This window comes from Silurus aristotelis, assembly GCF_946808225.1.
Source record: "Silurus aristotelis genome assembly, chromosome: 7".
NCBI lineage: Eukaryota > Metazoa > Chordata > Actinopteri > Siluriformes > Siluridae > Silurus > Silurus aristotelis.
The window spans coordinates 11,242,036-11,256,254 of NC_139580.1; positions in this window are offsets into that span (position 1 = coordinate 11,242,036).

Consider the following 14,219-nt stretch of genomic DNA (forward strand, 5'->3'; position numbering starts at 1 on the left):
AGATTGCAAAACAACAAAATGTGCTTTTTTTTTTCAAATAAATATATTTTACCTTTAGCAGGAAAGAAGAGAATTAGGATGGCTGTTCTATAGGAGTAAGGTTGCATTTTCATCTTCCTTGCCCCCTCTCACTTCTCTCTCTCTCTCTCACTTTAATTCTCTCATTCCTTCCCTCTATTTTCCATTTTTATATGCAGCTCCAGATGTTGAAGCAGTGAAATATTAAATTACAGAATTTGGCTTGTTACTGCACTTTGGCTATATCAAAAACAACCCTGCCCTTTCTTCTTGCATATGGACACTCACTTGCACATTCTCTCTCTCTCTCTCTCTCTCTCTCTCTCTCTCTCTCTCTCTCTCTCTCTCTCTCTCTCTCTCACATAGTCTGTTCTTAAAAGGGCTCCAAATTTTGCACTAACTTCACTCATAGCCTAATTCATTGTGATAGGTGAGAACTCTCTCTCCTTGAGGCTCCAGATGTTTTCTGGCCAGCTGCTCTGAAGCATTACAAAAGATGTTAGCTTATCCATAAATTAGGTACTACCCACATAACCAGATTGTTAATTCACTTTGAATTCCATGTAACCAGGTGCAAAAACAAAAACAACGGACCTAAAACGCAACCCTGCAGGACCCTGAGGTGCTCACTTACCAGAGTCTTGCGGGAGATGACTCAAACCTCTAAACATTTTCACATACACACATACTCAGCCTCAAAAAATGATATAAAATGCCAAGCTGTTGCTGTTGCCACAACTCTTTCATTCTCTTTTGTATCCTAAAGTTGAAGTAGTGCTTAGTGCACAGAGTGCATGAAGTGTCGGAAGTAAAAAAAATTTTTTTTATGTATTCACAGCAAGTGTAGCATGGAGACTGGAATACATCTGCATGTATTTTTAGATATTTACCTATATGTTTGTGTATGCTCCCATGCTAAGTGTACGTGGGCAGGTTTGCCGTGTATATACAATGAGTGTGTTAGCAATGGATATGTTTTGTGTATGTGTGTGTGTACCTCAGAATGTGTGAGGGCTTGCCTGCTCAGGGCATCAGCTGAATTGTTTCCACATGTGTCTTAATTCAGAGTGCTGGGTGGGTAAGGGGAACATGAGTGTGTTTGAGTGGAGGGGGGGTTGGGTCAGGTTTCATTGCACCAGGCACTGCATTTGGGCCTCTAAACACAAAGTTAAAGTTCCCACGACTACCAGCACTCCCACCACACACTTGCTGTATGGAGACAATAAATGGAAACATGGCAAATCACAGCCTGTGACAGACACAATGTAATCCTAATAACCCTGTAAACAAGCGGATCATGCTTTTCTGTTTTTACACCAATCACCCACACTTACCGGCACACTCACACTCCCCTGGCACAACTGTCCTCAATGTCGTGGGGCTTACAGGCGTTTGCTGGCACAACACATTGAAAGGAAAATATGAATGTGTCCACTAATCACTACCCCATTAGACTTGGTGAAGAGGGAAGAGATGTAGAGAGAGAAAGAAACTGTAGAAGGAGAGACAGGGAGACAACAAGAAAGCTGAAGTAAGGTAGTAATAGAAGGATAGAGGGAAATCTACACGCTGTCAAAAGCTCTAAACAACACAAATGTAGTAAAAATCGGAGCAAGTGCAAAAGAAACTGAAGAACAGCGAACTGAGTGTGTGGGAATAAGAGAAAATGATTTGCAGTGTAACATTGTGCATTATCTTAAAAGAGGCCACTGCCATTAGGAAATGTTGCTGCCATGAAGGAGTGTGTTTTTGGTCTCCAACAGTTATACATGTCAAAGTAACAACCACATGAATAGGAGGACCCCAGGATTCACAACTGACCATTGCAGAGCATCATACTCTGTCTTTTTGCAAGCTAACCTTCTTCTCATAGTGCTTCATAGTGCCCTTGGTTTCCAAGGTAAACAACACACAAACAACAGCATTGTTCCAAACGAAAAAGAAATTGTGATTTATCAGACCAGGCCAATTTTTTCCCCCTTTTTTGGTGTTAGACCCAACATGCTAGCTTTCATTCCTCATAACAAGAAGCTTTGGGCACTTACACTCCCAGCAGGACCTGCAATTGTTGGAGATGCTCTGGGGTTAAGGTTAGGATAAAGTTTACCCATTTACCAATAGATTACCCATTTATCTTGCCATCACAATTTGTCCTCCGGTGCTCAGCCTAGTAATTTCAGAATTATAAGTGAATGACAAAAAAAAAAAAAAAAAAAAGGTTTCTGAGTTCTCAGAACAGAAAAATTTTTTCATTCTCATGAATCAAATCCTAATGATCTGTTCAGGGCTTTCAGAAGATTTCAAAAAGAGCAACCCTAACCAATTGTTGCCATCTAATTTTACTGCATCACAAATCTATCAAATGTCAAACTGAAGGTTACTAGTTAGCTATCTAATGTACATTACAAAGACGATTTCTAGCTATCTAACTCCTATGTATTTAAGCTAAAAAGGAAAAAAAAAAAAACATTAGAAATGAACCCTAAACAAAACTTTCTGGGTCACATTAGATAATGTTACCTCATTTGTGTGAATATCTTAACCACACTACTAGATAATGCTACAAAATATATTTATGTTATGGTATTTTAACTATGTTAGAAGAATCAGTCAGTAGTTTGGTTGGCAAGACAACATTAATAACAACACATACTCAAATACATTCTTATACTATTGGCTACTATTTAGTGAAAAATAGTAAACTCATATCTAGAATCTAGTCCAGCAGTTGATCTTGTGTGGTTTTAGACATGTTGCATTGTGCATTGTGCACACAGATAGATGAAAAATGTTACAAGTGTTATAAGTGTTGCCACGCTTCAGCAAAATTCAACTCAACAACTCAAAATCACACAAAAGACCAAATACTAGCACAAATATATCTGCACATTGGTAATTTCCTTATTTTTTCTGCTAAATAGATTTTCACCTTTCCCAATCTTTACAAAATACTGGATCCTGTATGTATATTCATATTTTGCCTTTGTCTGTGCAACCTTTTAACTTTAATTTCAATTATTTGCTGTATTTTAAAAATGTATTTTATTTTTATTTGCAGGTGAAGTGTGTGTCTGGCAATCTCATTATCAAATTTCCTGTCAGCTGCTCCTCCTCCTCCATTAAAAATGTTCATAAAGTGAGCATGAGGCAGTATGATTTCTGCCTCAGTGGTCCAATACTGGCACTAATTGTAGGTCTTGTTTTTGATCACCAGGTGCAGTATTAACTATATGGAGGTGAACTGGGTAGTAAGTATGCTGGCATCAATTATAAAACATCTAAAAAAAGATGAAGAAACATTGAAACATCTGTTTATATCTGTCAAATAGCAACATTTTTGCAATCTCTAGTCACTCAAAAGAGGTAATTAGTTTTTCAAAAGTGTATTTATATATTTTTGACATTATTTATGTCAAACAATCATAGTCTAATAGTTTGGAATTCACAGAGTCTGCCCAAAAGCTGCATAACATCCATCACTATGCCTGGGCTAACATCAGTTGAGTGTGTTTTTCATTCTTTTCATGTGGAGTCTTACACTGAAAGTAAAAAAAAAAAAAAAAAAGAAATACATCATAAAATTCAGATTGTAAAATAAAATGTAACAAGAAGTACAGGAAAACAATTTGTGCCCCAAAAACTTTTGGCTGAACTCTTTTGGCATGAAAAATCATTGTTTTTATATTTTATTCTTACATTTAATGAAATTTGAAGTGTGAAACTTATATTTAAAGCAATATTATTTTTCTGAGATCATTAGTAATTAATCTTACATGTCCCCCCGCACTTTCTTTGTATGTAAATAAGCACATTAAAATTTTTTTTAATCCATAACAGATTTAGACATACTTCAGTAAACTACCCAAAACCGATTATATACAGATTTGTGTAAAAATCATTCAAAATGTATTTTTTTTTAAATACTATGTGTCAAATAGAAATTTAACAAAATTCATTCTGAAAGAAAACTCATTATTTTACACTTTGGAGGATATGAGGTCATTAATGCCATTTTTGTTGGTAATATTAGTTTTCTGGTGGATAATAACTCACACTTGGTGTCCTCCCAAAACCCACACGGAGTTATTTGTTAAATGCTACATATTGCAATGTCTCCATTTCCTCCCTGTTGGGTCCTAGCATTTGGAAACTGTTCCTTGACAGCAAGCATGTTTGGTCCGGATGACCATGAAAGTCTTGAAATAAGTCCTGCCAGTTGCCTCTACAATGTAAACTACGGCCAAGTTCAGGCCAAGCAGCTGTTAATGGCACTATATGACCTGTCAGTCAGCAGTCTCACAGTGCATATGGATCACATTAATAAAAAAGATCATTATCAAATACATATAAGGATGATGTATGTTGTGCTAGGGGGTGGGGGTATGTTGCCAAAATGTCTCAAAAATGTCTGCATAAATGTTAGATATGAAGCCAATTTACTGATAATCTGTCTAAAACCTCACTAGCTATGTGTAAACATTACAAGCTAAATGTAAATGTAAGTGTGATTTCCTCATACAGTGAATGTCAAACTATGATGATGTTTTTAGTAAAACAGATCTTAAACCTAATCACTTCAGGTTGTAATCAAAAGTGATTGCAATGCTTTTTTAAGGGCTAAACAGACTATAAACCTTTAAAAAGTAAAAATACTTTTTTAAATGTATTTGTTGTTGAGACACTGCAAAAATATTTTATTTGGGAATGTCTGTAGTTTTCATATCTACATTATATAATATAATAGTATAATACAAAAACTTCACTACACTAAAGGGTTTTCTCTGGTCAATACACACATAAGTACATTGTTAAAAAACCTTTATTATCACAAATTTTTTTATTTTATCTATGTTTATATTCATCATTAGTCAATAGTAAATGCTTTCTCTATGATGTTACGATACTATAGTTAAGTTAACTATTAACGCAGTGGTGAATATTACAGTATGTTTGTAATTGTTCGGAATTCTGTATTATATTGTTGTCTTTTTTTTCAAATGTATATAATTGAATGTTGGGCTGTGGAACAACAGTAGCCACATCTAGGATTAATCCTAAGTTTGGGGGACCCTGTGTTTGTATGGAATTCCTCTGTTTTCCTTGTTTTCTTTGCACTTTCCAAAAACATATTGCTGCTAAACTAAAATGTTGGTGTGCATGGTGCACTGGTGTGTACATCCAGTGTTCCTGGGATAGCTCTGATTGCACTGCAGCCCTGAAGAGGAAAAAGCAGTTAGTGAATATGAATGAACAAATGTTGATTTACAGAAAAAACGCATACTTTTCCTAGGACCATTAAAACAAGTCCAAAGTAGTCATTTTTGGAATGGATATATTTAAAATTCATGTATTAGACTGCTAGTGAATGTGTGTATTTGTGTTTGCAGAATGTAATGTTTGAGTGAAAGTGACAGTGCACTGATTCAGTCTGTTTGACATTCAGTAAATTTAAAAGGGATTAAAAGTTACCACTTTGTGCAAACTGTTTAAGAGTGACATTTTGTTTTAAGGAGACATTTTATTTCTTGACGATATCTCAGAAATGTTTGTGATCTCCATAGCTGGCATGTCAAAATAAATATATGCCTGATAAACATAATGTGAAAGCACCCCCCAAACATTTTCCATGCCCATGAGAAAAACAGTGAGATGGCATAAAATTGCGAGATCGAGACAAGACCTGACTTTGCTAAAATTGTCACTGCTTTCAATTTCTAGTTTTCCACCAGCCTCAGCTTAGCAGACAGAAAAAAGCAGACAGACAGAAAAGTAAGTGTGTTTACATACAGTAGGGATATGGAACATTTAACTTTGGACAGTCCTGAAAATTGCAGGTTATTCCCCCCCCCGGCATCTGACCCACAGCCAGCGTGAGACAAGTGCAGCTCTTTGCGGCTCGTCTGGGCTTGGCGTGGAGCTTTGGGGCGCTGTGGTGAACAGCTCATGAAAAAAAAAAAAAGTTGTGGTGTTCACTCTGCTTAAATTGCCCGGGACAGTCACGATTACCCTGTGGCCAACCAAAGCATTTCCTGGGTTAGTGTGTGTGACGCGTGCCGCTTTGCTGTGGTGCCGTGGGGTGTCATTAGCTGCTTGTTTTACTGCTCCCCCAAACACGGCGTCAAGCCACATCCCGACTCCAGGCGATGCTGTGGCAGCATTAAAAAACACAAAGGAAATGTCTTTACAGTGACGCTGCATTGCTTTTCACATTGGTTGAAAATTTGTTTTCGCCGCTGGATTTGTTTTTTTTACTTTTGGAGTTCAAGTTTTGAATTCGTTAATTGCATTGGCAAGTGTAGTAACATGTTTTGAAGTTGCCAGTTTACAATAATGTTGTAAATATGCATTGATCACCTTAAAATATTTTTTATATGAGTACAATCTAGTGAGGTATAAGAACTAAAAGACCTGAAGTATGCTTTATAATCAGCATTCTGTATAGTTTGTGTTGGAGCAGAACGTTATTTCTACTGGATAGTGTGATATTAATACTAATTCAAGACTACAAGTACACTGAGCTGGGATAATTTTCATTGCATGCTCTCTGCGAAGTCCTAAAGTTAGTAAGCTAAGACATTCCTTTGAATTACTAATTGAACCCAATTCCAGCAAATAAAAAACTCAATTTCTTGGTAGACTTTCTCATATCATATATTTCAGATCTGATGATGGCTTGCGCTTTAGCGAACCAATCAAACAGAACCTTCCAGGTTTCTTGTTGTACTTGTAGTGTCGAAGACTGCTGTGCTGTGTAATTCCATCTATCTTATTATTTCATGAAATGATGGCCATCTGATTCAACGTGATGACTGTGTGATGGCTGCATTTGACAAGTTAATGGGTTTTAATATTTCTAGCTCCTGTTTAGTGTTTTCAGTAAGAACAGTAACCGTGGAAAAAACTGTAACAGATTCTTGCATTGGCAATTGAAATGAAGCTAAAATGTACGAGCATAGATGTTTCATTTTCCCCATATGGAAAAGCATTATAAGATGCATATCAAGGGTACGAATGAGACACTTAATATCCCTCTTAGAATCCAACTATTATATAAGTCTGTGTCACTGATGCATTTCAACCACACCTCACACACACACACACACACACACACACACACACACACACACACACACACACACACGTAGAAAGAAGAATTAGATGAAGTGATGGAGAGATGGCTGAAAGAGATAAGTATCGCATCATAGTGTGGATAGCTGTGCATGTGACTACACTGGTACATCCGTGTGTGTATGTGTATGTGTATGTGTATGTGAATAATCATGTGTGATCATTCATGCATAGTGTGTTCTGTAAGTCGATTTGTTTCTTTATTTTTTGTTTGAGGATGAGTGAGGAAAGAGAAAGTGATTTTTCCAGTGTGTGTGTGTGTTTGTAGTTGCCCATCTGGTCCTTCTCTGCTGTGCTCCTATGCCAGCCGCCTAATAGCTTCAATAAGACTGTGGTTTACAGTCTCTCAAACACACACACTTACACACAGAGACACACTGAGACAGGCAAACATATGCCTCTGTTATTTTTCTCCAGGAGAAATAGCCCCAAAAAACTGCCATTTATTTACTTTGAGCTGCATGGTTGCGGTGATAGACTCCTGCCAGCGCTAACCGTCAAATTCAGAGCAATGGAGAAAGCGAGACATGGAGAGAGGAACAGGTTGGCATGTTTTCACCTGCTTGAGAGACGAGAAGAAAGCATTGCACTTTCTTTGTGTTGATTACGCAAATGCCTGGTCAGCTCAAGAATTTCTGCTGGGTCAGTACAGTACAGTGTGTTTCCCTTATTATGGTGTGTGTGTGTGTGTGTGTGTGTGTGTGTGTGTGTGTGTGTGTGTGTGTGTGTGTGTGTTCAGCAGAGATGAGCACTCTTCCAAAATTATCTTATTCCTCTTCAACAGAGGTTACCTCGTTTACCTGCTTGTGTATTCTCTTCACCCCAGCCTTTTTTCTTCTTCTTCTTTTCTTCTGCTCTTTTTCATCCCTTGCTCCCTCCCACAGCTAATCTATTCCAGAGCATTCTGTGATCACATGGAAAAATCATAGCAAGTGTACATATTTCTTCTCAAGCCAAGAATGAAAAAACACAGGACAGGCAGGGGGGTGAAGTGGAATGGGAAGGGGGGTATAAAGAAATAGAGAAGGAGAAAACGAGAAAAAGAAAGAGAATGAGGAGGAGGAGGGGGAGGAAATAAATTGTTTATTGAGTCTGGGCACAAGGCCCTTTGTTGTGGCAGAGACCTGTCTTTTATTAGAAGACCGAACTGTCTTCAAAGCCTGGAAAGACACACGACAACGCCAAGAAAGCAAATACACGGCCCCATGGGGGAGAAAGACACACAAGAGTTTATTCCAGTTTGAAAAGTAAGATGGTGACTGATCTATAGAGTTCTGGCCCTTAGGCAGTGCGAGAAAAGTGATAACATGCAGCTAACACTATCTCTCGGTAAAGAAAGTCTGAACAGAGACTATGCTATAGCATGATACAAACTGTCAGTGTGTGTGTGTGTGTGTGTGTGTGTGTGTGTGTGTGTGTGTGTGTGTGTGTGGTTGTGTGTGTGCGCAAGCACAAGTCTGTTACCAGAACTTGAAGCAGAATCAAAGTGTTCTGCTTCCAATAAAGAGTCCCAATCAGCAAAGTGGCAGCAAGCGATGACATCACTGTTGCAGCTGGGCCTTCAGCTGCAGCTCAAAAACCACTGTGTATATGTGTTTGTGTGTGTGTGTGTGTGTGTGTGTGTGTGTGTAAGAGAGAGAGAGAGAGAGAGAGAGAGAGAGAGAGAGAGAGAGAGAGAGAGAAAGATTGCAAAGCTTGCATATGCTGTATAATCTTTCTGTTTTAAGCTTTTTGCATGCAGATGTAAAGTAGGGTTTTTGTATTTGCATGAACTTCTACAGAAGTGTGTGTGTTTGTATGGTGCGTGTGTTTGTGTGTATATGTTCTAGTGGGACTAACAATTATCTGTAAACTTTTCAATAAATTTGTGTTAATGTTTAGCCACAAATATGCATAATAAAAATGTCACACTGCAGCAAAGCATTAACAAAATTAGTTATCACCACTACACTGGACATGCTTTGGTCGGAATTGCTGATGCAGTAGCAAGAAAAGCAAGAGTTTTCATAAAACAGGAGTTTTTCTCATAAACAGTGATGTGCTTAAGCCATCGACTAGCAGCAATGCTACAGCCAAACCAACATATTCAAATACCATGGAGTATGATCAAAACTAACACCACTGATTGTGTGTGTGTGTGTGTGTGTGTGTGTGTGTGTGTGTGTGTGTGTGTGTGTGTCTGTCTGTGTCTGTGTTTCTGTGTGTGTGTTTGCGTGAGTGTGTGTTAGGTGTGAATAGATTTTCACACTATTTCAGTCATCCGAACAGGAAAGTTATGACAAACGACTTTAAAAAAACAGGCAACTTTAGAGCATGCCAAGAAACACTGGTAAAATACTAAACATACACACACACTGCTACTGATTACTGCATACGATGACATAAATACATGCAAATATATATATCACACTCAACTACAGGATTTCTTGTGGCGTTAGAAAGGCTTTTTAAAGGAAGGACAAAGGGCCTTGGGAAGGTTGGACTCCAGATTCGCCTGATGATGGACTGAGATATTGTTTTGGATTGGCTACAAGTGGTTAATAATAGACATAATTAGATTTCTGTAAACAAAACAAAAATCAACAATGTGTCTGAATATGAGAAGTAAATTAATTCCAGATTGAAGTTCAAGCACTCTTTAAGAACTGTTGTCAAACAAACGTCAAACATTCCCCAACACCTCAAATTCAAAACAACAAAACAAAATCTAGATCATGGGCTCTCAAATTTGTACATATTTTTCATGACATCAGGCTGACTTTCCTGCAAATAACAATTTCTCACAACCCAGAATTCCAGAAATGTTGGGAGGTTTTTAAAAATGTAAATAAAATATAAAGCGCTAACTTTTTAAATCACATGAGCCGATATTTTACTCACAGTAGAACATAGTGAACATAACACATTTTTAAACTGAGAAATTGTACACTTTTTTGCACAAAATGAGCTCATTTCAAATTGGCAAATTGGTTTTGCTTCTGGAATTCGGTCTCATTCCTGCCTAATATAGGTTTCCAGCTGCTGAAGAGTTTGTGGTCGTCTTTGGAATATTTTTCATTTAATGATGCACCAAATGTTCACTATAGGTAAAAGATCTGGACTGCAGGCAGGCCAATTCAGCACCCGGACTCTTTTACTACGAAGCCATGCTGTTGTAATAGCTGCAGTATGTGGTTTTTCATTGTCCCTCTAAAATACACAAGGCTTTCCTTGAAATAGATGTCGTCTGGAGGGGAGCATATGTTGCTCTAAAACCAATATATACCTTTCAGCATTCATAGTGTCATTCCAAAACATGCAAACTGCTCATACTTATGCACTTATGTACCCCCATACCATTAGAGATACTGGCTTTTGAACTAAACGCTGATAACACGCTTCCTGCTTTTTAGCCCGGAGGACAAAGCATCCGTGATTTACAACCAGAATGTCAAATTTGGACTCGTCTGACCATAGAACACTTTTCCACTTTGAAACAGTCCATTTTAAATGAGCCTTGGCCCACAGGGCACAATGGAGCATCTGAACCACGCTCACATATGGTTACTTTTTTGCATGATAGAACTTTAGTTGGCATCTCCTGATGGCACGGCGGATTGTGTTTACAGACAGTGGTTTCTGGAAGTATTTCTGGGCGCATTTAGTAATGTCAATGACACAATCATGCTGATGAGTGATGCAGTGTCGTCCGTAGAACATACTTTCAATATTGATAAAAGGACAAGAAGAAAAATGAACACCCTGTTCATTGAAACAAGAAACATATGCTAACATTAATGGAACTGCAGAAATACAGTATCTAGTAAGTACTGGTCACACCCTATGTGTATGTGACAACAATCTCTCATATACTTCACATATCTGGGCTATTAAGTAGTGTGGCTAAAAGGCAACTAATTACCATGAAAAGAAATACAAAATAAAACCCAAATAAAACCAAACAGTCCATTGGATGGGTGAGAGAAGTTGTCTGCAATGCTGTTTGCTTTACAGAAGGAGTTAGTATAAGTGATTAATGAGAAGTAATGAGAGTGACAAGAAGGTTGTGGGAAGAGAGACCCAGATGACCTTTTCAGCTATTCTTACAATCTGCTGTAGACTTGTGTTTTGAGGCTGAAGTGTTCAGTGTGGTGGTGCTGGAAGTGGGGTTGCAAATTCGGACAGACTGGGGTCTTCTGGTTAAAATGTTCAGGGGCCAGTATTATAAAGTGTGGTCAAACCTGTCTGGTTTTTATACTTAGTTATACCATATATTTTTTATACTATTATATTTATATTTTATTTAATTTTTATATTCTATTTCTATTTAGGTTAGACAGATGCAAAAAGCATTTCACTACATGCCGTAGTCTGTATGAATGTGTATGTGACATATAACATTTTTTATTGAATTTGAATTTTACATTTGTAATAAAAATACCATTTAAATCATATGTTATAATTGCAGTTCCTTGCAGCTGCCATGTTTCCAGCTTCAGGAAAATTAGCACATTAGATAGCTAACCAGGTTTACCAGCAAAGTGATAACGTAATCACAAATTACAACCTTTGCTTTTGCAACATTATATGAATGATATGCTTCATGACTGAATGGACATAATATAATGAAGTGAGATTTTGGCCCTGTTTTGGGTAGCATTTAATGCTAAAATCAATTGTAATAAGGGCAATTCGGTTCCCCAGGATGTCGAGTTTTTAGTACTACACTATTTCAGAATGGATGCCTTGAGATTTTGACTTTGAATTCTAGAGAAAAGAATTTCTCTGTCACTTATGGGCCTGTTAGTTTTAATAAAAGTAGTAGTAATAATAATAATAATAATAATAATAATAATAATAATAATAATAATAATAATACGATTAAGAAGAAGAAGAAAGAGAGCAAGAGCTGAGCTGATTTGTGTTTGTCTCTGTGTGAGCTGATAGCTTTTAATGATTAATGCATAATCATTAAAAGCTATCAGTAACTCAGTTATCAACACTATCAACATTTGATTTCCTTCCTTCTCTAGAGTATTCTGCAAAGCCAGTAAAATATTTTGTCTCATTCTTATAACATTTTCTTTTCTTTTGTTTTGTAACATATTATTCCTAATTTATGACTAAGCTGGGACTTTTACTCAGTCTTGACATTTTAATGTGTTATCTTCCTGTGGTCTTGCTCCTGTAGCGCAGCAATTGTCCTCAAATTTTCAGAATCAGTCACATATCTGTCTGTCTGTCAGTCTGGCTGCCTACCCAAAAGCAAAATTACATTGTCTGTATAAAAATTGTAAAATCATTTATAGTACAGAATGTCTTTTGGTTCCGGTAGGTTGTACTACAGCCAGCAGAGACACATATTTCTCTTGTTTCTGGTGGAAGAAAACCAATGAATCAATGTGTGATGACTCAAAGGAAAGACTTAGTTTGGTTCTTCTTACACAATTTTCTCTTAATTTTAGTCATCACCATTTCCCAAACGTTAGCTACATTTCTCCTATCATATGACAGCTACCAACCAGGAAGGGAACCACAGGGCAGCTGACTACTTCTGTCTTCAGAGATGTCTGTGATTGGCTAATGTTACTAAACATGTGAAAAATTATTGCCATGTTAACCAACCTTAGAGCTTTGTCAGTTATACTGTCTGCGATTTAAATCTTTTGAGACACTTAGTTTTGGGAATTTGAGGGTATGATGGATTTTGTACTATTGTACAGATGGTTCTTAGCATGATGTGGGCTGTGGAAGCCATAGACTACACACTGACTGGAGTACCCCTCTGAAGCACCTGCCAAACTTTGATTAGTTCCTGGAGAAGAGCCTCAAAGCACCGTTCTTGCTCCACTTGCAGCTTTAGGAATGCCTGATGTTGAGGCTGGTTTATGCCAGTGACAATTTTGATGATACTGGCAAAGAGTGCAAGCAGACATATCTTCCTCAAATCATGGGTATCGGGCCCAGTGTGACACTCTTTTGGGTTGTGAGGAAAATGAGGAAGTTGGAGGCAAACTTGGGACAGCTTAAAAGAGCTCTTTATTTTTCTCCATTTTTTATTAGTGCTTTGTAGCACTTTCTCACTTGCGGTCTCACACAGAGACAAATACAAATACAGACACAGCTCAGCTCAGCTCTTGCTCTCTGGCTTCTGTTTCACGCTCTACTTTTTATTTCCTCATTGCTGCTTATGAAACACATATTAGTAACCTACCCACAGATGCACACTCACCCATAAATATCCCTCATGTTAAACATCCCCAAACCAATCAGAATATAGCTCCCCATTGCTGAATACACCAAATCAAAAAGTAAACACTGCTTAATTCACAAAACCTGAATAGAAACACCCCAAATAACTACTACATTCCTTAATTTTCCAAATGAATATTTATCTCAATATTTATTATTATTTCTGCCATTCCATTGTGTCATTACCCTTCATCCCTTGTCAATCAGGAGATAACAAATCATAGATATATTTGAGTTCAGACATTTTAAAGAAGGTAGTTTTTATATCTTATATTCTTACATTTTTCACCAATAACTGGTTGCTAGCTATCATGTGATAGGACGAATCCAATTAGTGATCGAGAAGTGGCAAATTATTAAATTCTTTAGGATAACATTTGTGGCCATTAAATGAATACCTACTTAAATACAAGGATTGATTTTTGTCCATATTCATTTTAGCTTTTGTAGAAAGCTGTAATAAACCTTCAAATACTGTAATAAAAACCCATGTGTTGAACATTTTTTGAGTGACAGTTAATCGTTCATGATTACAATCTCATGCTGTATCTCTTGCTACAGTTTTGGGATTAAGTTGAATTCTGATATTTTCTGTGTTCCAGCACTCTGTCAGGTTCCATTTTATTGGTCTGTGTCTAAAATTGCATCCTGTTCCAGTCGGTTGTCAGCTTCCACATTTCTGTCACATTCTATATTTCTGTGGCCGCTCGAAACCAGCTGTGATGTCTGCTTTGTGTGTCTGGGAAAAAAAAGAAGCACACAGTGACAGTAAAGAGGAGAAGGTGATAGAAGAAGTGCCATCACATTCTTGTTTTCTTTTATCTTTTCTTCATGCTATTTCC